We start from the raw sequence: 20,448 nt of genomic DNA, 5'->3' as shown, positions 1-20,448 counted from the left end.
TGTGTATGTGTAAGGCGGGGGGGTGGGAAGGGGGGGAAATGGGGGAAGAGTTTATTTGATTGGCTCCTTTTGGGCTGCTTTAAAAGCTCCCACAATGCAGCGCCCGGTGTCCCAGTTCCGTTACAATGTATCTCCTGGAAAAGGAGAGGGAGAGAGAGAGAGAGAAAGGCAGAAAGCAGTTACTGTAACCAGAGAGCGAAAGGCCGCAGGAGGTGCGCGCGAGCGCGCGCGCACACAAACACACACAGATACACACAAGCGCGCGCAAGGCAAAGGGGGAGGAGCCGCGCTGCTCTGCAGCCCCTCCGAGGCTGCTGCTGGTGCACAGCCCCCAGAGCTACAGTCAGAGCTCGAGACAGACGCAGACTCTATCTCCCGCCCCATTGCTTGATCCCAGCTGCAAAACAGCGGCGGCGGCGGCGGCTGGCCCCCTCCCCTCCCCTGCGCTGCTGCTGCTGCCGCCGCCGCAGCAGCAACTCGGGTGGTTTATCCCTCCTCGCAGCAGCGGGACTGGAGGTAGTGGTGGTGAGGAGGTTCTCCTCGCACGGACCACAGATTTCCCTCCGCATATATACACACATTCCTTGGATGTGAATCGTGTGTGCTTCGTGGGTCCACCTCCTGAAAGTCCCTAGCTCTGCTCCCGGAGAAGAGAAGCCGGTGCTACAGCCTTGAGGACACTCGCTAGCTGTAGAGGAAAGGAGCGGAGCCCGAGCAATAGCGGCTAGAGGAGGAGGAGGAGGAGGAAGAAGAGTGCTGAGCTGCCCCAGTCCTAGCCGTCGCCACCACCCGGGCAAAGGAGCTTTGCAGCAGCCTGGGCTCCCCGGAGCCGCCTGAGTCCCCGGTGCCCTGCTGCTGCCCTACACAGCTTCACTGGGCTCCACTCTGCAGCCAACGGGGGCGTTGCAGTTGCAAAACTGTAAGTATCAACTTTAGTTTGCTCTGAAGATTTCTTAATGGGCCTTCCACCCCTCCTCCTCTTCTTCCTCCTCTTTCTTTCTCCAAACCTCCTGCTTCCTCTCTGGGTTCCTTCTCTTCCCCGCCCCCCTCATTTTTCTCTTTCTCCACCTTGTTTCTTTACTCTTTCTGCCTCCCCGCCATCCCTCTTCACCTCCCTCTTCACCTCTCTTTTCTTTCGTTGTGAATTTGATCGGCCACACACATACTTTTCTGAAAAGTACAAGGTCGCCCCCCATCTCCTAACCCTGAGCCAGTGTCCTTGGAAAGAGTTTAGAGGCCACTTTTTGCTTAACTGAGGAATGAGACTCTGACTTTTTGGATTTTTACCTCCAGTGGAAATAAAATTTATTTTTTTCTCGTTAAGGCGGGTTAGTGGAGAGTTACTACTTTTCTTTTTCTCAAATGATCATTTGTTTCGTTGTCCATTGTTAAAAAAAAATCTGTCGTCTTTCTGTACTCCCGCCCCACCCAGAGTTGTCCTTCTTCTGAGCAAAGATAAAGAGACATTAAAAGTAAATCCGTATGGCATTTAAAAGGGTAAATAGTACTTTGCAGACAGTAAAATGACACATTTAGGTGAGTTTTGGTCTTTGCTTATTACAGCTGAGGATACTCTTAAGTCGAAGATGTAGATACTTTGTGTCGTTTTTTTTTCCAAAAAGAAGCAAACTACATTTTCGTTTAGTATAACCAACCGCCTGGTGTTGCTAATCATCCACGACATCCTCTTCCTATTAAATGGCAATGTCGAGTAAGTAACTCAGCTGTGCAGACTTTAACTGCAGGTCACAATTGCATCTTACGTTTATGAGTAGAGAAAAGGAGAAGATTGCATGCATTTTAGTGGTGACTTACACCTGTCAAAGTAGGTAGGGCTTTAGGGGAGACATTGTGGAATGGGAAGAACGCTAGGTTTGGAATCACGAGATCTTGGTTCTAAAGCTGGGTTTGCCGTTTTACTACCTATATGTGTGACCTTGGGCAAGTCATTCTTTTTTCTGGGTATAAATTTCCTTATCTGTAAGAGCTCTAAATCTATCATCCTAAACTTTGCAAAAACAAAAAAAACAAAACAAACAACCGCAAAAAAACAAACAAACAAAACCAAAAAACACTACCACATTTTCTAGTAGGGTTTATGACAGTCAAAACATGTATTTTTTTTTTACAATTATGCCGTTATAATTTTTGACTTTTGACTAGATCCACTTTGTCCCCAGGAGGCATCTTTAATGTAAAAATAAACAAGTCTATAAAGGAATTCTAATAGAAGGCTCCAGCAGGCTGAGGTTTTTATTTGTTCAATTTGCATTGGATTTTGTTAGCGATCCCTGCATAGTATGAAGGGGAGGGAAATGTTGGTGTTTCTGAATGCATTCTAAATAGCTTGCAGTTTACCTTAGTTGGAATTTCAGATAATCTTGGACCCATGCTGGGATAAGATGAATAGCAAAGATATTGATAAGTAAATATCAGTTGCTTTCCCCTGGGAACCCAGGCAGTCCCTTTCCTCCTCCCTTGGAAGAAAGGAATGGTATTTATGAATTCTGTAATTTTGTAGCCTCTGATCATGTTGACTTTCATTTTATTATTATTTTAAGGCATTGGGAGAGGTAGAATGAAACAGCTGCATAGTTACTTGTAAATTTACAATAGAATTCTATTTGAGTGTATACAGATTTCAAGGAATCTCTCCCTTTTTCAGTTTCCTTCTAGGACTTTCAAAACAGGAGTATCATATAAGAGGGACAATTATGATAATAAAGAGGGAGGTTTTCCTAGAATCATCTAGTTAAAAGCTTTTCAAGTCTTGGGACAGAATGATACAAGAAGTATGAGGCAGTAAATGAAGGTACTTTGTAGAAATGATTAGTGTGTTTGAATTACATTATAAAGCTTCAAAAGCGCTGTATGTAGGTAAAAGCTATATATTATTAACACACTTTTCTCCTTTGAAATTTAAAAGGAGAGAAAATGTTTCGAGTTGTTTTTCCTATTTTATTTTATTTTATTTTATTTTGGGTGAGGCAATTGGGGTGAAGTGACTTGCCTAGGGCCACAAAGCGGATTTGAACTCAGGTCCTTCTGAATCCAGGGCCAGTGTTCTATCCACTTCGCCACCTAGCTGCCCCTTCCTACTTTATTTTTAAGAAATGTGAAATTCAGTAAATATTTGGGAACTACAGATTTAAACATTTTTGTGTTCATGTACATTCATTTCCTGTTTGCTTTTTTAGGTGCTGAATTTTTTTTTAAGATAGCTTGGTGTTTCTGTATAGTGGTGGCTAACTTTTTGTCGAATGTCTTAAGCATCTTGTGAGCTGATCATCAGTCCATAGGATCATATATTTAGAACTGAAAGAGATTTTAGAGGAAGAGAGTCTAGTCCTCTCACTTTTACCAAAGAGGAAACTGAGGCACAGAGTTAAGTGACTTGCTTGGGACCGCACAGCTAGTTCTTTAGGATTTTATAGACCCATAAACTAATAATGGTGGGAGGGATAATAACAGCTGTTTATATAGCACTTTAAGGGGAAGCTAGGTGGATAAAGTAAAGGGCCTGGAGTCAGGAAGACCTGAATTCAAATCCTGCCTCAGAAACTTAGTAGATGTATGACCCTGGGCAAGTCACAAAATCCTGTTTACTTCTCTTCCTATGCTCCTCCATTTCCTCATCTGTAAAATGAGCTGGAGAAGGAAATGGCAAAGCTACTCTAGTATCTTTACCAAGAAAACCCCAAATGGGGTCACTAGGACTCAGATACAACTGAACAAGATTTCCATACTGTCTGTCTATCCACGTACATACACATATGTATATGGATATATGTATGCATGTATGTATGTATCACAACAACCCGGTGAAGTAGTTGCTATTTTAAATTTTTATCCCAATTTTACAAATGAAGAAACTAAGAGGGAAGTGATTTGTTACTATTTTAGAAGTCAGCTTGACTAACTCTTTTATGTTGTACATAGGAACAAGATCTAGAACCTCAGGGGCCATCTAGTCCAACCTCCTCATTTGACAGATGATTTCCAGGGACCTTAAGTGATCTCCCCCAAATCACACAGGTAGTAACCATTACAGATAGGATTTAAACCCAGGGGCCCTGACTTTAGTGCCAGTGAGCCTTTTCACTGTATCAGGCAAGTGGCAAATCAGTGACACACAGATGGGAAGTTACTTAGCTATTGACACATATATAGTAAATGGTAGAACCTGAATTTAAACCCACGTGATCTGATTCCAATTTCGATGCTGTTTTCAATTGCCCTTCCTTAAAATAAGGCAATTCTTGTATTACTGTGAGAATGAGTGTGTGTGTGTGGGGGGGGGGGGGGGGGTTGGTTGTTGCTTGACCAACATCAGTTTGCTATAGTAATCACAATTCTTCTTTTGATACTATGTCAGTTTTGCATAATTGCCTTGTCATCTACTCTGAAATATTAGGACAGCATACCTAAGCATTGTTAGATCCTATTCAAATGATTTCAAGGTCAATGAGGGTGAGGTAAGGGATATGGTGTAGTTGACAAACTCAAGCTCATTGTTACCTACCTAACCCACTTAACACGCTCATCTATACTAAGTAGGTATCAGAGCTAAGGATGTAAGAGAATTTAAAATATAATTCCTAAAAATGAACAACAGACTCGGTTATTGCATCTGAATGGCCATCTTTGACATTTTATTTTTTTTTATTTTTAATTTAATTTTTTTTTTGTCCCTTAATACAGAGGCCACATTGGTATACTCACATATAAATTCTTTGCTAATGACATAGATAACATGAAATAATATTTTGTATTTTTAAGTGGGGGGGAAACTGGTGCAGATAATTAATCGCACAGTTATAAATTGAGATACCTCTTAGTGGTACCCTTGTTATTTTTCTCTTTTAGGTAATCCTTTCCCTAAGTACATCATTAAAGTGATTGTGCTGTTTTTTACAGCCCAAAATTACTGAAAGAAAAGGTCTTACTGTGGCATGTTATTTTGCACATTTTCATATAACACATGCTAGCTGTTGTTGATTGCTTAGTGATAGACTTCAAAGGAAAGCAGTGACAAAAAGATGATGGCAAGAGAAAATTCTACTTTTAATGACATTTAAGTCTAAGACAAGATATTGAGGTTTAAGTATCTTGTAGAAGTAGGGAATTGTTTAGTCCATTTTATAATAGAAAAGCAGGTATAACTATAAAGGAGAGCTCTTTGTAAGTAGACTGTGTGTAGGAGATATATTCCTTGTTTTTATTACTGGCATCAACAATAGCTGAATAGATGTCAAAAACTCATAATTTTGAGCCTCCAAGGAATAAGAAAACTAAAGTTCTTGTGATGGATACTAATAGGTTCAAATTTGCATAGCCCTTTAAAATTTTCAAAGGATTTTTGTCACAAGAATGCTATGGAGTAAAAAGTATCTTCATTTTACAGATTCGGAAACCAAGGCACTGATGAGGTGACTTGTTCAAGGTCACATAACTAATAAGTGTCTGAAGTGGAATTTGAGCTCAGGTCTCCTGACTCGTTAGACTAGGAATTCTTTGAGAGCAGGCACTGTTTGTGTTTGTGGTGGTGGTCTTGGTTCTTTGTCTTTTTTTATTTTTTATTCCTAGAACTTAGCACAGTGCCTGGCAAGTAATAGGCATAGTAGACACTTCATAAATGCAAGATGAGGAACTGACTATGCCTTTCCAAAGTAACATAAACCCACTTTGCTGCATTGTATTTATGTCTCATTTCATACTTTGGAACACTTACTGTACAATCACAAACATACTTCTTCAGTACAAGGATTTGTAATTTTTTTCTACTCTAATGCAGATGACTCCTTTATAACTTATTAGATGGTAGATGAGAGATGCTGCAATTGAAAGTTCATCACTGCAGCCAACTTTTAGAGATTAGTTCTAAGATAAATGACATTACCCAGCACCAGTCCTCCATGTCTTGAACCTTCTCCCTCCTCATCTCTATCTACCTTCTGAATTCCCTGACTTTCTTCAGGTGTCAGCAAAAGTGTCCCATGTTCTGCAAGAAGTCTTTCCAGTCCTTCTTAATCTTTATGTCTTCCCTTTGAGATTACTCCCAATTTATCCTCTGCATAGCTTGTTTGTACATAGTTGTTTGTAGGTTTTCACCCCCCCCCAATTAGATTGTGAACTTCTTGAGAGAAGGAACTTTTTTGAGGGGATGGGGGACATTTCTTTGTATCCTCAGCACTTAGCACAGTGCCTGGCATGATAGTTTTTGTTTTTGTTTTTTGTGGGGGTTTTTTTGTTTGTTTTGTTTTGTTTTTGTGGGGCAATGAGGGTTAAGTGACTTGCCCAGAGTCACACAGCTAGTAAGTGTCAAGTGTCTGAGGTCTGATGTTAAGGGCTAAAATTCTAGCTAAACTGTCTAAACTATTTAATGAGTGGTCGCCAATAAATTATAAGCTTTAGCAAGAGTTAGGCTTTTAAGCATTTATTAAGGAGAATAAGAATTTGGTAAAGAGAAAGAAAGGCCTAGATTCCTATCTATTAAAGGGAGAGCACATTTCTCGCTCCCTTCTCCGCCAGAGTCCAAAAGGAAGAGCGCCTCCGTCTCCTCCTTCCTCCTCCCACTAGTCCGCGTCACTTCCTGATACCAAAGACTCCTGGTCTTGCCCTCAAAGACCTTCGCTTCATGGGCAGAACTCTTCTACAGTTAGTATCCAGCAGGTGGTGTTATTCCAATCGTTACAGTCCCCCCTGTTGTTCCTCAAGAAACAAAATGTTTCCTTGACGGAACAGTAAAAAGAATATAATAACTATTGCTAACTAATAATATGTGAACAACAATATAGAAAAGGAAGAGAGGAAAGTTTTGTCCAGAGGGGCGATTTTTTTTTTTTGTCCTCATGAACCGACGCTTTGACATTGGTCTTGCAAAGGGAGGGCCTCTGCAGAGAGTACATATTACAGATGGTGTATATTATAACCGAAAAAGAAAGAGAAAAAAACAAAACAAAACTGTTCATTTAAAGTCTCTGAAAGTCTTTTCTCAGATGTCCTCTAGGTGTAGTCGTGGAATGGAAGTCTTTTCAGGGGTTGATGTGTGGATACTGGTAATCAGCCAGGAAATTTCCTACAAAATTGAGCTTAACACAACTTTAAAATAGCTTTGTCAATAATCAAATCAAACAATGAAAGTTCTCAAAAACATGTCTAAGGGAATTCAGAATCTTAGTTGTTACACATGAAACATATAATAAAACAAAAATTGAAACATTCTTTAAAATTATAATATTACTATTATATATTATATAATATTACTATAGTTCCCCCCCCTTATGGAGGGTAATTGAGAAGACAATTGCTGTGATATTAATTTTTCAAAATAATTTTTATCTTTGTTTCATCACTTTTTGCATCATCTGCCTAATCATCCTCATGCCATTATGAGAAATTTAAAAAATCTAATATAATTGGTAACAGGTGTCAAGGCCAAATTCAATACTGTATTTATCATGACACCTGAGATAATTATGGGGGGTTACCATAAAAGAACAGAGAAATGATGGGATATGAGCATTCCCACACTTGAGCAATATGTACTGCCCATACAGTATGCCAGGCTTAAAATAGGTGGATGGAATATATGTCCATGCCACCGAACATATTGGAGGAAACTGAGTCAGACTTAATCAGATGCATGGGATTGAGATGTCCATGGCATCAGGCATATAGGAGGGAGCATAGAAGCCAGGCGTAGAATAAGATGGGTGGGATGAATACTTCCAGCCATCTGTACAATATTGTGGGGAAAAATAAAATAAAATATTAAACCAAGAGAATCCAACCTCAACATTAGTCAAAAGCCGTTCCCCTCGGCCATACCTTGACTTCATGCATGTCTCCCCTCATGTGACAATTCAGTGTCTGCTCTTGCATGTATTCCTCTTGTGATTGGATGGCATCTTGGCCAACTGGCATCTGATAACTCAGAATAAAGGCAATTAATGTCTTAAATGATAAGTTCCCATAATCCAAGTCTCATATGGATTTAAAAATTGAGGATAATAAATGATTGCAAAAAATGTGAATACATCTTGACTCAGAACACAATATATAATTATGCAACAATTTCAAATAATACCCCTTTTTTTTACTTAGTATACAATTACTTTTTTGAAAAATCTGAACATATTTAAATAAAAGTTAAAGCACAACACAATCTCAAAGACAACTTTTACAAATGTTCCCCTCTTTTTTTTTTTTTTGGAATATGCTTATCAAAAATAATACTTCTAGAATCAATTTACACTTGCCATGGCAAACAATTTGCCAGGGAAATGCTTTAAAGAGTTTGATCAAATAATCAGTTGAGAAAAAAATAACAAAAACAAACAACTCAGAATATGGGAGCACAATACTCCTAGAATTAACATTGTATTATGAAATCAAAACCATGTTTCAAAATTAGATAGATGAATGAATAGAAGAAAATACACGTGGAATAATAAAAGACAATGAAATTCAAACTAGGGAAATCTAAATGAATATGAACTTAATATTAATAAGAGTATTACAAAATATAAACTTGATCGCATGACTATAAAAAGCTTTTACAAATATTCTCCTTGTTTTAGAAACTAAGTATAAGACACAATCTCAAAAGCATTAAAATCTCTATGAAAATAAACCTATACCATTAATTCCAAAATGTATATGTAATAGCATAGAAATCCTATGTAACCTCTGAACTGACATTAATAATCTGAGTGAATTCAGAACACTCTTGATTCCGATATCTAAAATCCCCAATACTCATATCAGTACCTTGCTGCTTACTTCTACATTTCTGTACAATATATACCCTTCCATGGCAAAAGAAGCGGAGTCTTGAACTATGGTGATGATTGTCATTCTTATTCAGCTTAAGTTTTTCTTCTTTAACCCCTCTATATTGTCTGTCAGTCTTTTCACCATACAAATGCTTTATAAGATTACTAATTAAAGACAAAAGCAGGTTAGCAAAATTATGAACAAAACGAGTATATCTGGAATTTAAAGGGTTTTCTAAGGTTGTCTCAGAAGCACAGCCAGGCTGGGGAAGGGCTGAGCCTGAAGCTGCAAATGTAGTTAGAGAAAGTTGAGCATGCGCATCAAATCTCTGGACTTCCCAGGCAGGGGAAGCAATGGGCTTGGCCATGGGAGGAGTAGAGGGTGGGGTTTGGAGAGGAGGGGAGGGACCAGGGCAATTTGAATCAGACTTGATTTTGAACTCAGGCCTGGATTCCTCTTCCCCCACTTTGCCTCCAGGCACTACGGGATTAAAAGCTTCTAGAGGGTGGGTCATTGCCTCCAGGAATGCAAAATTAGAGCAACAATTAGTGTTAGAACTGGGAAAAACTGCAGGAATCTCTTCAGGTTTCTCTGAAAAAGCATGGTTGGGAGAGGGAGAGATATTTCCTTGTGTGAGTATGTTGCTGGCTCTTTTAACAAAAAGAAAAAGAAAAATAGAAAATCCACAAAAACAAAGCATTAACATGATCTTATCTCCCATTTGTCTGGTTAAACAGACTAAACTCAAAAATAGGGTAATTAGGGAGTTTGAAAGGTCCATTTGAAAAAATTTAAAGGGAAAACACCAGGCAGTTCAGCAGTACTCAAGATTTAAAGGGTTAGGGTAGGGGAAATTTCTTACCCAACCGAAAGATCAGAAGTGAGGTTCAGCTTTCCTCTTCGTGGTCAGCCATCTGTTAAGGGCTAAAATTCTAGCTAAACTGTCTAAACTATTTAATGAGTGGTCGCCAATAAATTATAAGCTTTAGCAAGAGTTAGGCTTTTAAGCATTTATTAAGGAGAATAAGAATTTGGTAAAGAGAAAGAAAGGCCTAGATTCCTATCTATTAAAGGGAGAGCACATTTCTAGCTCCTGCTCTCCGCCAGAGTCCAAAAGGAAGAGCGCCTCCGTCTCCTCCTTCCTCCTCCCACTAGTCCGCGTCACTTCCTGATACCAAAGACTCCTGGTCTTGCCCTCAAAGACCTTCGCTTCATGGGCAGAACTCTTCTACAGTTAGTATCCAGCAGGTGGCGTTATTCCAATCGTTACACTGATTTGAAGTCAGGTCCTCCCGAATCCAGGGCCTGTGCTTTATCCACTGCACCATCTAGCTGCCCCATGATAGGTATTTATTAAATGGTAGTTGACTTACTGGCTGATATGTGCATTCTCACAATCCCAACTTTGATAATTCAGAATCTGACTTTCTGTTTGAAAACAAGAACATTTCACATTGAAATCCCTAAATCCTAATTTAATGAGTTTATTAAAGTCATTTGTACTTGTTTTTTACCCTATCCCATGAATGAATCGCCAATTCCTTTTAAAAAAAAAGGTATCCTATTTCAGTGAAACAGTAGACCCCTTTTAAATATTTGTCAGTGCTCTGTACAGATCAATCCCTGGGGCATGATGGATAGGTGCCTTGGCATAGGGCAGTGATTACAGAGGCAGATGATAGAGGTGTGAGTTTTTGTGGTGTCTCCTTATTGAAAAGAAAGAAAGGAAGAAAAAAGAAAGACAGACTTCCTGACTTTTCTGACAATTAACCTATACATCTCCAACCCCATAAACAAGTAGAACTGGGCCTCCCCACTCCAATTATGCCTGCCTTTAATTTTTTTTTTTTTTTTTTTGGTGAGGCAATTGGGGTTAAGTGATTTGTCCAGGGTCACACAGCTAGTAAGTGTTAAGTGTCTGAGGCCGGATTTGAACTCAGGTCCTCCTGACTCCAGGGCCGGTGCTTTATCCACTGCACTATCTAGCTGCCCCTTGCCTGCTTTTTTGTGTTGATTTTAGTTTGATTTTACTGTATAAACCCAAGTGGGAGTGGGAGCAGGGAATACTTCTCTCTGTCTCTCTGTGTGTATGTATGTGTGTGTGTGTGTGTGTGTATGTATGTATGCCTATAAATATATTCTATATATGATGTTAAAATATTCTATGATGTATATGATATATTCATATATATGTATAATGTGTATGTAGATACAGATATGTATTTTGTATCTTCTGTTTATCTATCTATCTCTGCAGATATTGTCTTCTCCAGTAGAACATAAGCTCGTTGAGGCCAATTACTGTTCATTTTAGTTTTTATATTCATTCTAGCACAGTACCTGGCACGGAGGTGCTTAATGATTCTTGTTGATTGATTACTATTTACTTTGTTAGTATCCTCTAGACATGACTCTGAGACTATATACTTATTTGTATAATAAATTCTCCATTTTACAGGGTAAGAATGACAGTCAGAAGATTGTAATTTTCACCCTTCCAGTCATTCAACTAACATTTATTAAGCCCCTATTATGTGCCAGATGGGCCAGACACTGAGCTAAGCACTGGTGATAGACAGTCCTTGCTCTCGGGGAGCTCAGTATAATAATAGGAGAGATGATATGCAACAACTATATACAGACAAAATATATATATAGGATTGTTGTTGACTGTCCTTCATTCTCAAAGAGAACCAATGATATTAGGAAGGTGATGTCATGACTTGCAAGTGAATTGGCTTTAAGTCAGGCAGAGTAGGGCAAAGTCATCAGCCTCACTCTTTCCTCCAGTCATGGCAATCCAGTGGCAAGACATAGGTTAAGACAACTGGCTATGGCCCCCTGTATTTAGGATAAATTGGGGCTAATATCTAATATCATCAGGAGAAGGGCAGCATAGTGTAGTGGACAGAAAGCCTGCTTTTGACACACACTGCCTGAAACCTTGGACCAGTGTGTAACTTCTCAGTGCCCAAGCAGCTCTCTAAAAACTCCTTAGTATCAGAGCTAATAGTTTGCTTTGGTAAAATAAGTTTCTTTGCTCTTTATGTGGGATGGTACCCAACCTACCTTTGATAGATTCATCCCCTAACTACATGTTCTGTTCCATTATTTTACTTGTATCTAGAGAAAATGATTCTAGAGGGTTATTGTGAATATTTAGGAGACTCTGATGTAGCAATTTATGATAATTTGATGCCAAAGCCTATTACAATGAATCCCCCCCCCCCCCCCCGCTTAAATTCTCATTCATGTTTATATTTGCAATGTTAAAGTATTTCTACTTTTTACATGATTTAATATTCATTATCTTCTTTTGGTGGTTTAAAGAATCTTAGAATCAGAGTTGTAAGGAATCTCACTTGCAAACTAATCCAACCCATATCTGAAAAGACCTGCCAAGTGGTCATCCAGCTTCCCACCACCACTTCAGGTGTTTATTCCAACTTTCGTATGGCTCTAATTGTTAGAAGAAATTGAGTGAAAATAATAGACTTTGGGAAGAATTGTGGTAATATATCTCATGGTTTCATATTGACTTAATTTTGTGTTGTGTAATTCTCCCCCTCCCCACACACTTATTAGCTGTGTGACCCTAGAAAAGTCATTTCACTTATGTGCCTGTTTCCTCATTTATTGGTTTTTTTGTTTGTTTTTGTTTTTGGTGAGGCAGTTGGGGTTAAGTGACTTGCTCAGTATCACACAGCTAGTAAGTGTTAAGTGTCTGAGGTCTGATTTGAACTCAGGTCCTCCTGACTCCAGGACTGCTGCTCTATCCATTGCACCACCTAGCTGCCCCACCTCATTTATTGTTGTTGTTTTGTCCTTCATTCTTCAAGAGGACCATGATATTAGGGTGATGTCATGACTTGCAGTGAGTTGGATTTAAGTGAGGGAGGCCTGTAACAAGGTCACCAACCTCACTCCTCCAGAGCCATCTGAGACCAGTGGCAAGATCTGTCTGTCTGTCTGTCTGTCTGTCTATCTATCTATCTATCTATCTATCTATCTATCTATCTATCTATCTATCTATCTATCTATCTACTAGAGATAGCCCTGGATATTTTTAAGGCAATCAGGGTTAAATGACTTGCCTTGGGTCACACAGCTAGTGTCTAAGGTTAGATTTGAACTCAGGTCCTCCCAACTTCAGTGCCAGTGTGCTATCCACTGGGCTAACTAACTACACCTCCTCATTTACAAAAATGGAGATAATAGTACCTACCTCATAGTGTTCTTGTGAGGATTAAATGAAATAGCATATGTAAAGTACTTTGCAAACACTTTGGCAAACCTTAAGAACTATTTAAATGCTAGATATGATTACTATTACAACTTTAAGACTAAAGTTTTGAGATTCTATGTATATCATAATATAGATTTGTGTCCATACATAAGAAAGTATAGAAACTTGAATTCTCTTAATGGTGGGCATGCCATTTACTAAGTGCTTACTATCTGTGCCAGGCGCTGGACTATGCATTGGAAATACAAATAGAAGCAAAAAGACAGTCTCTGCTGTCAAGAAGCTTATGTTCTAATGCGAGGAGATGATACGTAAAAAGAAGTTGAATATGGGGGGATGGGAAGGAAAAGATACCTTCTCCAAGAAGGTGGGAGAACCCAGGCACAGAACCCAGAGGGAAATAAGAGTGAACATAACTGGCCTGGACCTTCTTGAAAATGTAGGTTCTGAAAGGAACTGGGACAATCAGAAGAAGGAACCAGAGCTGTTAGAGCATGGTGGTAAAAACTGATTCAAAAATTTTATAATGTGACTTTGCACAAGTCACTAGACATTTCTGGGCTTTTAATTTCTTAATTTGTAAAATGAAGGTTTCAAACTGGCCGCAGATACTTCCTGGCTATGCACCCTGTTTGCCTCAGTTTCCTCGTCTGTAAAATGGAGGTTTGGTTGGATCCATGATTCTCAAACTTTTTGGTCTCAGGACCTCTTCATGCTCTTAAAAAAGCACTGAGGGGCACACCCCCCCAATCCCACCCCAAGAGCTGTTGTTTGTATGGGTTTTACCTATTGATATTTACCATATTAAAAATGAAAACATCTTAGCAATATTATAAGTTTTGACCTTGAAGATTTCCAGTAAGTGTATCAGGGACTCTCAGGAGTCTCTGGACCACACTTTGACAACCAATGGATTTAATGATCTTTCATTTCTGTAGAGTTTATGATTCTTTATTTCTCCTAATTAACAGTAAAAACCTTTAATAATTTACATTCCCTGCCTAATAGACTCAGTTGCAGAAATTCCCCCAAATAAGCTTTGGGTATCTTGTCATTTTGAAAGCAAAATTTGGCAGTATTATGAGGAGGATCTATTATTTATTATTTTTGAAGAGGTAAATTAAAGCAACTTCATATTAGGAATAATAAGATCTTATTTATAATCCATTTCCCTCTTTCCGTTTATTGTGCTTTTTGTGATTTGTACTTTACATTATTTATAGTATTTTTCACACAGCAGAAATCAAACAAAATTAAAGTATTTAAAAATCATTGTACAATTAATTTTGTCTTTCCCCACCCCTACACATTTTCTTGGATAAAACAATTACAATTTTCTCAATGTAGCTCTTATTGAAAACTCTCTGACTCTCCTAGGGCTCTTTCCATTTCACTTCATTAAGATTCATTTTTGAGGAGGAGAGAAGGTTCTATATCACTTGTCATTAAGGTGTTTGGGGAAGAAACAAATTCTCCCTTTTAATCAAACACAAGCAAATTCTATTCTCATCTCAGTTACTATTAATGTTGTTTCTTTTTATCTCTTTGAAAATTAACCCAACCTCTTATGTACCCCATCTTTATTTTCCTTGTATTAATAATACATTACTTTACCCACATGTACAAAAAATATACCTGCTCTTTTTGTGGTGGCAAAGAATTGGAAATTATGGGCATGTCCACCAATTGAGGAATGGCTGCACAAGTTGTGGGATATGAATATGATGGAATACTATTGTATTATAAGAAATGATGAGCAGGCAAAATTTCAGAAAAACCTGGAAAGACTCAAGTGGACTGATGCTGAGTGAAGTGAGCAGTACCAGGAGAACATTGTACACAGTAACAGCAACATTGTGTGATGATCAACTGATAGACTTAGCTCTTCTCAGCAATGACCCAAGACAATTCCAAAAGACTTATGATGGAAAACGCTCTCCACATCCAGAAAAAGAACTGTGGAGTCTGAATGCAGATTGAAGCACACTGTTTTCACTTTTTTTGTTGTTGTTGTTTGTTTGTTTCTTCTTTCTTGAAGAAAGAAGTGTTTTTTTCTCATTCATTCTGATTCTTCTCTCACAACATGACTAATGTGGAAATATGTTCTTTGCTGTCTTGGGGATGGGGGAGTGAAGAGGAAGGAGAAATATTTGGAACTCAATCTTATGAAAATATTAAACCATCTTTACATGTAATTGGAAAAAAGTAAAATACTATTTAAAAATAATACATTCCTTTCTTCACCACATTTTCTTGCTCTCTCTACCATCCATCTACTCAGTCCTTTGATAATGGTATTAGTATGCTGCCTATATGTAGTTTCTCCCTAGTCCCAGAAGTTTCTTTCTGAAATGAAATCTTATGTATAAACCTCAGGTCTTTTCAACCTACCTTCTTAATCACAGAAAATTAATCTAGGCATGAACTGTACCCAGGAAAGAATGCATCAGTGATTTCTTCAGCCCCACAAGTAACATTCTGTGTGTTGTGTTCACTATTCACTCAACAACCATTCAAGAACTTTGAGCAAAGGACTGTTACTCATAATGGGAGATTAAAAAGATAAACTCCAGAGAGTTAGCCTGGGGTGATATAAAGACAGCTGGGACTTGGAGGGAGGCAAGAGCTTTGTTTCTGAATCCTAATTTAGATCTTCTGAGGAGGACTTCTGTGACCAGGAACAAACTACTTCACCACTTTGGGCTTTCTCATTTATAAAATGAGGGCCTTAGACTTCATCACAGGTTTCATATTTATAATCCATTTCCCTCATTCCATTTATTGTGCTTTTTAAAAATATGTACTTTACATTATTTTAATTTAAAAATTTTTTTAAAAAAACTTTTAATTGTATTTCAATAATTGGTTTCCTTTGTAATTTTACATATTTTATGTTATGCCTTTCTGAGAAAGGGTCCATATTTCACTAGACTGCTGTAGGGTGGCTCCTATGACACAGAAAGGTTAAGAACTACACTAAATGGTCCCATTTGTATTTTTAGGTACTGGCCAATGAGCTAAACTCTAAGGTTCTTTCAAACTCTGAAATTCTATGATTCGGCATAAGATTTCTAGACCAAGAAAAACCATACAAGTTGGTATCTTCACACTCCATTTCATCTTCCTCACAGCAGCTGAAGTGATTTTCCTAAAGCACAAGTATGATCATGTCACTCTCCTATTCAGTAAACTACAATGGCTTTCTATTAGCTGTGGCATCAAATGTAAACTTCTTTGTTTGGCTTTTCAGCCTTAACAGTTTTCTTAAACATTACTCCTCTCTCTCTCTCTCTCTCTCTCTCTCTCTCTCTCTCTCTCTCTCTCTCTCTCTCTCTCTCTCTCTCTATATATATATATATATATATATATATATATATATATATATATATATATATAGTCTAGTCATGTTGGCTAACTAGGTTTCCCTCACGCAGGATGCTTCATCTTTCCTCTGTGTGTCTCTCTGCTTTTTCAGCTGTTTCCTCTGACTTTAATGTTCTCTAGCTTCCCTTTGACCTCTTAGAACCCCTGGCTTCCAAGATTCAGTTCAAGTGTGACCCTCTTTCCTGGTCCTTACCAGATAAAAAGTTTCCATCTCTTCTAAGGTTACTTTTCATCTACTCTGTATCTTGTGTGTGTGTATGTGTGTGTGTGTGTGTGTGTGTGTGTGTGTGTGTGTGTGTATATAAACACATATATGTGTTTGTGTTTATTCATGCATAACCATTTATATATATATACAGGGTGGGCCAAAAGTGATGAATATTTAATAACTCCTTTATTTTTTGTTTTTAATTTACAATAACATAACATCATATACAGTATACATAGGAAATGAACGTATATTATGTGTGAAAAATCAAATCTCATAAATAGTGAAAAATAAAGAAAAAATGATTTTTAAACATTTAAAACATTATCAAAACATCAGATCCCTTCATGACTTTTGGCCCACCCTGTATACATGTATGTTTATATACACATTATGTCTCCCATTGGAAGCTTCTTGTTGGCAGGAACTGTATTTGCTTTTTCTGTTGTTATTGTTTGGTTGTTTCAGTCCTTTCTGACTCTTGATGACCCCATTTGGGCTTTTCCTGGCAGAGATAATAGAGTGGTTTGCCATTTCCTTCTCTAGGTCATTTTACAGATGATGAACTGAGGCAAATAGGATGAAGTGACTTGCCCAGGGTCACACAGCTAGTAAGTGTCTGAGTCCTGATTTGAATTTGGGAAGATGTCTTCCTGACCCCAGGCCCAGTGCTATATGCACTGTGTCACCTTAGCTGCCTGCTTTTTCTGTAGTAATGACATAATAAATGCCTGATTAATGAGGTCTTTTTTTTTTAAGTTGCCTAAAAATAATGAACAAAATTAAAATAACATTCACTTTGTGAACTGGTAATGAATGTAATATGTTCCATCTATCAAAATGAGCTAAATTGGTTATAATCAGTTAAAAGTTCAGTCAACTGACAGATTTTAATTTCTGTATAACTCTAAATTGTCCACTATCAAAGGTTACAATTGCATTAAATTTCAAAGTGCAGATAAATCAGATGTCCTTTATTTGGTTTTGGACTGCAGCATGATTCATTTTATAGCAGATTTACCTTTCTAATTTGTGTTTTTTGCCTAATATCAAAATTATTTTCTATGTGCAATAAGAGAAGGTGGCTGCCAATGTACATGCAATGAGAGGAAAGAAAGCCAGATTGGTGCTTTAAAGCTGCCGTTGTCAAAGCAGGAAAGTTGATCATGTATATACACAAGCCTTCAGTTTGCAAGCTGTGTTTTATAAAAAGGCTGTTTGGAAATAGGTTGTTTAGAATTTGGAACTCATCTTCCCAGAGAAACAATATTTTAAAATGGTACTTGGGATCTAGGCCAGCCAATTTAACCCATAATGTAACTGAATTACATTACTCTGATAGTGCTATTAACATTAAACATTCTAAGAGTATTTGTGGTGATCTTTCAGATAATTATGGGATGAGGAAACTGTTGGGGGGCTTAACTGGGAACCTGACTAACTTTGATGATATTGTTTAAATGGGAAAATGTTGCACAGGGGACTATTGTGTGGTAGAGGGAATAGTGATGTACTCTGAACAGAATCTCATACACCTTCCTCTACCCGCTTATTATTTGGCTGCTTGAATTGAAGAACATGATATTCTTTGTGACACTGGTACTCTTATCAAGCTTGGGGTGGAGCAGGAGGTAAAATCAATCAATTAGGATTTATTAAACAACTACTATATGCTAGGCACCAGGCACTGAGGATACGAAATACAAAGAACAATCTCTTTCAAATAGCTTGCATTTAATTTGGGAAGATAAGTACATGTCTAAGTATATATACAGAATAAATACAAATAAATGCAAAATAATTAGGGAGGAGGGCTCTAGAAGTTGACGAAGGATACAGTGGAAAACTTCATATAGAAGGTGGTACTTGAGCAGCTATGCCTTGAAGGAAGAGATTCTAATAAAGCAGAAGTGAGGAGGGAATGTAGTTATCCTTTAGGAATGAAAGATGCCTACTAAAAGACATTGGTGGGGAAAGTCGAGTGCCATGTGTAAGGAACCAAGAGAAAACCAGTCTGTCTAGATTCAAGATCTCATTTATTTACATATGCATATATACACATACACATACATCAACAGAAAGCACCTCAGAGTTTATAGACTAGGGTAGTTACATGGTCAAACCTGCCCTTAAAAATCACTTTGGTAGTTGGAGGATAGACTGGAATGGTGAGAAACTTGAGTCAAGGAGACCAATTAAAAGGCCATTGCTATTTCACTAGTCTAGATGAGAAATAATGAAGGCATGAACTAAGGTAATGTCTATGTAAGCAGAAAAGAGGTGTTAGATATGAGAAGTTAGGGGGTAGAAATGGTAGGATATGGACAACTGGCTGGATGTGTGAGGGAGTGGATAAAGCACCAGCCCTGGATTCAGGAAAACCTGAGTTCAAATCTGGCCTCAGACACTTGACAACTTACTAGCTGTGTGACCCTGGGCAAGTCGCTTAACCCTCATTGCCCCCAGGGGGTGGGGGGGAGGGAATAATGTGGGAGATGGGCATACTTGAAGGAACTAGGGAAAGAATCAGTAGATAAGAAGAGTTTGTAGTTTAGAGATTTAGGAAATGATTGAGAAGATGGAAAGAAATGGAATCAAAGGAATATGTAGAGGAGCTGATATTGGCATAGAGAAAAGGAACCTTTTATTATCAAAGCCTGGTGAAAGGAGGCAAGACTATAAAGGATAATAAGTGGAGAAGATGTCTTGGGGTTCTGAGAAAAGGAGATTTGTAGCAAATATCCTGAATTTTCTCAGTTAAGAGTTGAGGCTGAGAAAGTTGTGAGAGGGGGGAGGCAAAGGTCAAAGGAGAAGGTTGGAGATAAGCTGGTTTTCCTCCTCTGTAACCAAGCTTTCATACTGCCTAGCCAAAGACATTTTATTTATATTCATTATATGTCTGAAAAGTGAGTAAGGATAATACAAAGTGAATAGAGCTGGGATTCTTAACCTGGGGTCCACTGACCCCTGGATATCAGGGGGTCTGTGAACATGGATGGGGGAAAAATTACATCTTTGTTCTTGCTATAATTGGCTTCTTTATAATATTATATTGCATTTATAATGTATTATAATGCATTTTAATTTATGCATTTAAAAACATTGTCCTGAGAAGGGATTTATAGGTTTCACCAAATTGTAACCTTGTCTTTGGACTCTGATCGGTTTAATATGATATTCCTTGTTAGTCTTGTAATATGACTTGTTTCTCTCAAGCCACCCTGAGTAAAAGCAAGCAACCCTAATTCTAAGGCACAGCTTTTTGAGAACTTTTTTGAGAACTTCTAATAAGGAAACAAAACAAAACAAAAAACATGTACCTTTGATCTCAGGATAGGTTCTTTTGATTATTTTCTATGTAAATATGATCATATTTTTTAGTAATCAGTCTGATTTTGAACCTTTTCTTTTGAAATAATAACTTCTTATATTTTACATGATTTTGGGGGGTGTAATTTTACAGGGTACTTTAGCATACTTTATTTAATCCGTAGAAGAACTTTTCTTTAAGACTGGGAAGATAGTATTATTTTCACACTCTAAATAAGGAAAGTGAATCTTGGAGAGTTTAGCAACTTGCCTCTAGTCACATAAGTAGTTAATGGTAGAATTCTGGTATTAGAGGTCCAGGCTTTTGAAGCCCTTCTTCAGCACTCTGTGTTCTGTGGAACCTTGTTTCTTCTCACACACTGAATAGAAAATCTGAGAAGATTTTTATATAAGCAATATTTTCTCTTCTAAAATACAGTAGTTTCCCAAGATTAAGTTTAAAATGGCACCAAGACTTTTAGGGGCAGCATATATTAAATATGAAATTTCTTAGGTGACAATA

General features: G+C 37.9%; 1 protein-coding gene across 1 annotated transcript in view; it reads left to right on the top strand.

Moving 5' to 3' along the window:
• Nucleotides 1-210: 210 nt before the first annotated feature.
• RASSF8 (Ras association domain family member 8) overlaps nucleotides 211-20,448 on the top strand; it is a 117,007-nt gene continuing 96,769 nt past the window's right edge. Inside the window, exon 1 of the mRNA XM_043968498.1 lies at nucleotides 211-919. The gene's annotated coding sequence lies outside the window, so the exon portion shown is untranslated. The remainder of the gene's footprint in view (nucleotides 920-20,448) is intronic.

The sequence above is a fragment of the Dromiciops gliroides genome, chromosome 5 (genome assembly GCF_019393635.1).
Source record: "Dromiciops gliroides isolate mDroGli1 chromosome 5, mDroGli1.pri, whole genome shotgun sequence".
Lineage (NCBI taxonomy): Eukaryota > Metazoa > Chordata > Mammalia > Microbiotheria > Microbiotheriidae > Dromiciops > Dromiciops gliroides.
The sequence above is the reverse complement of the archived record's forward strand: the minus strand, read 5'-3'. Positions and strand labels throughout refer to the sequence as shown.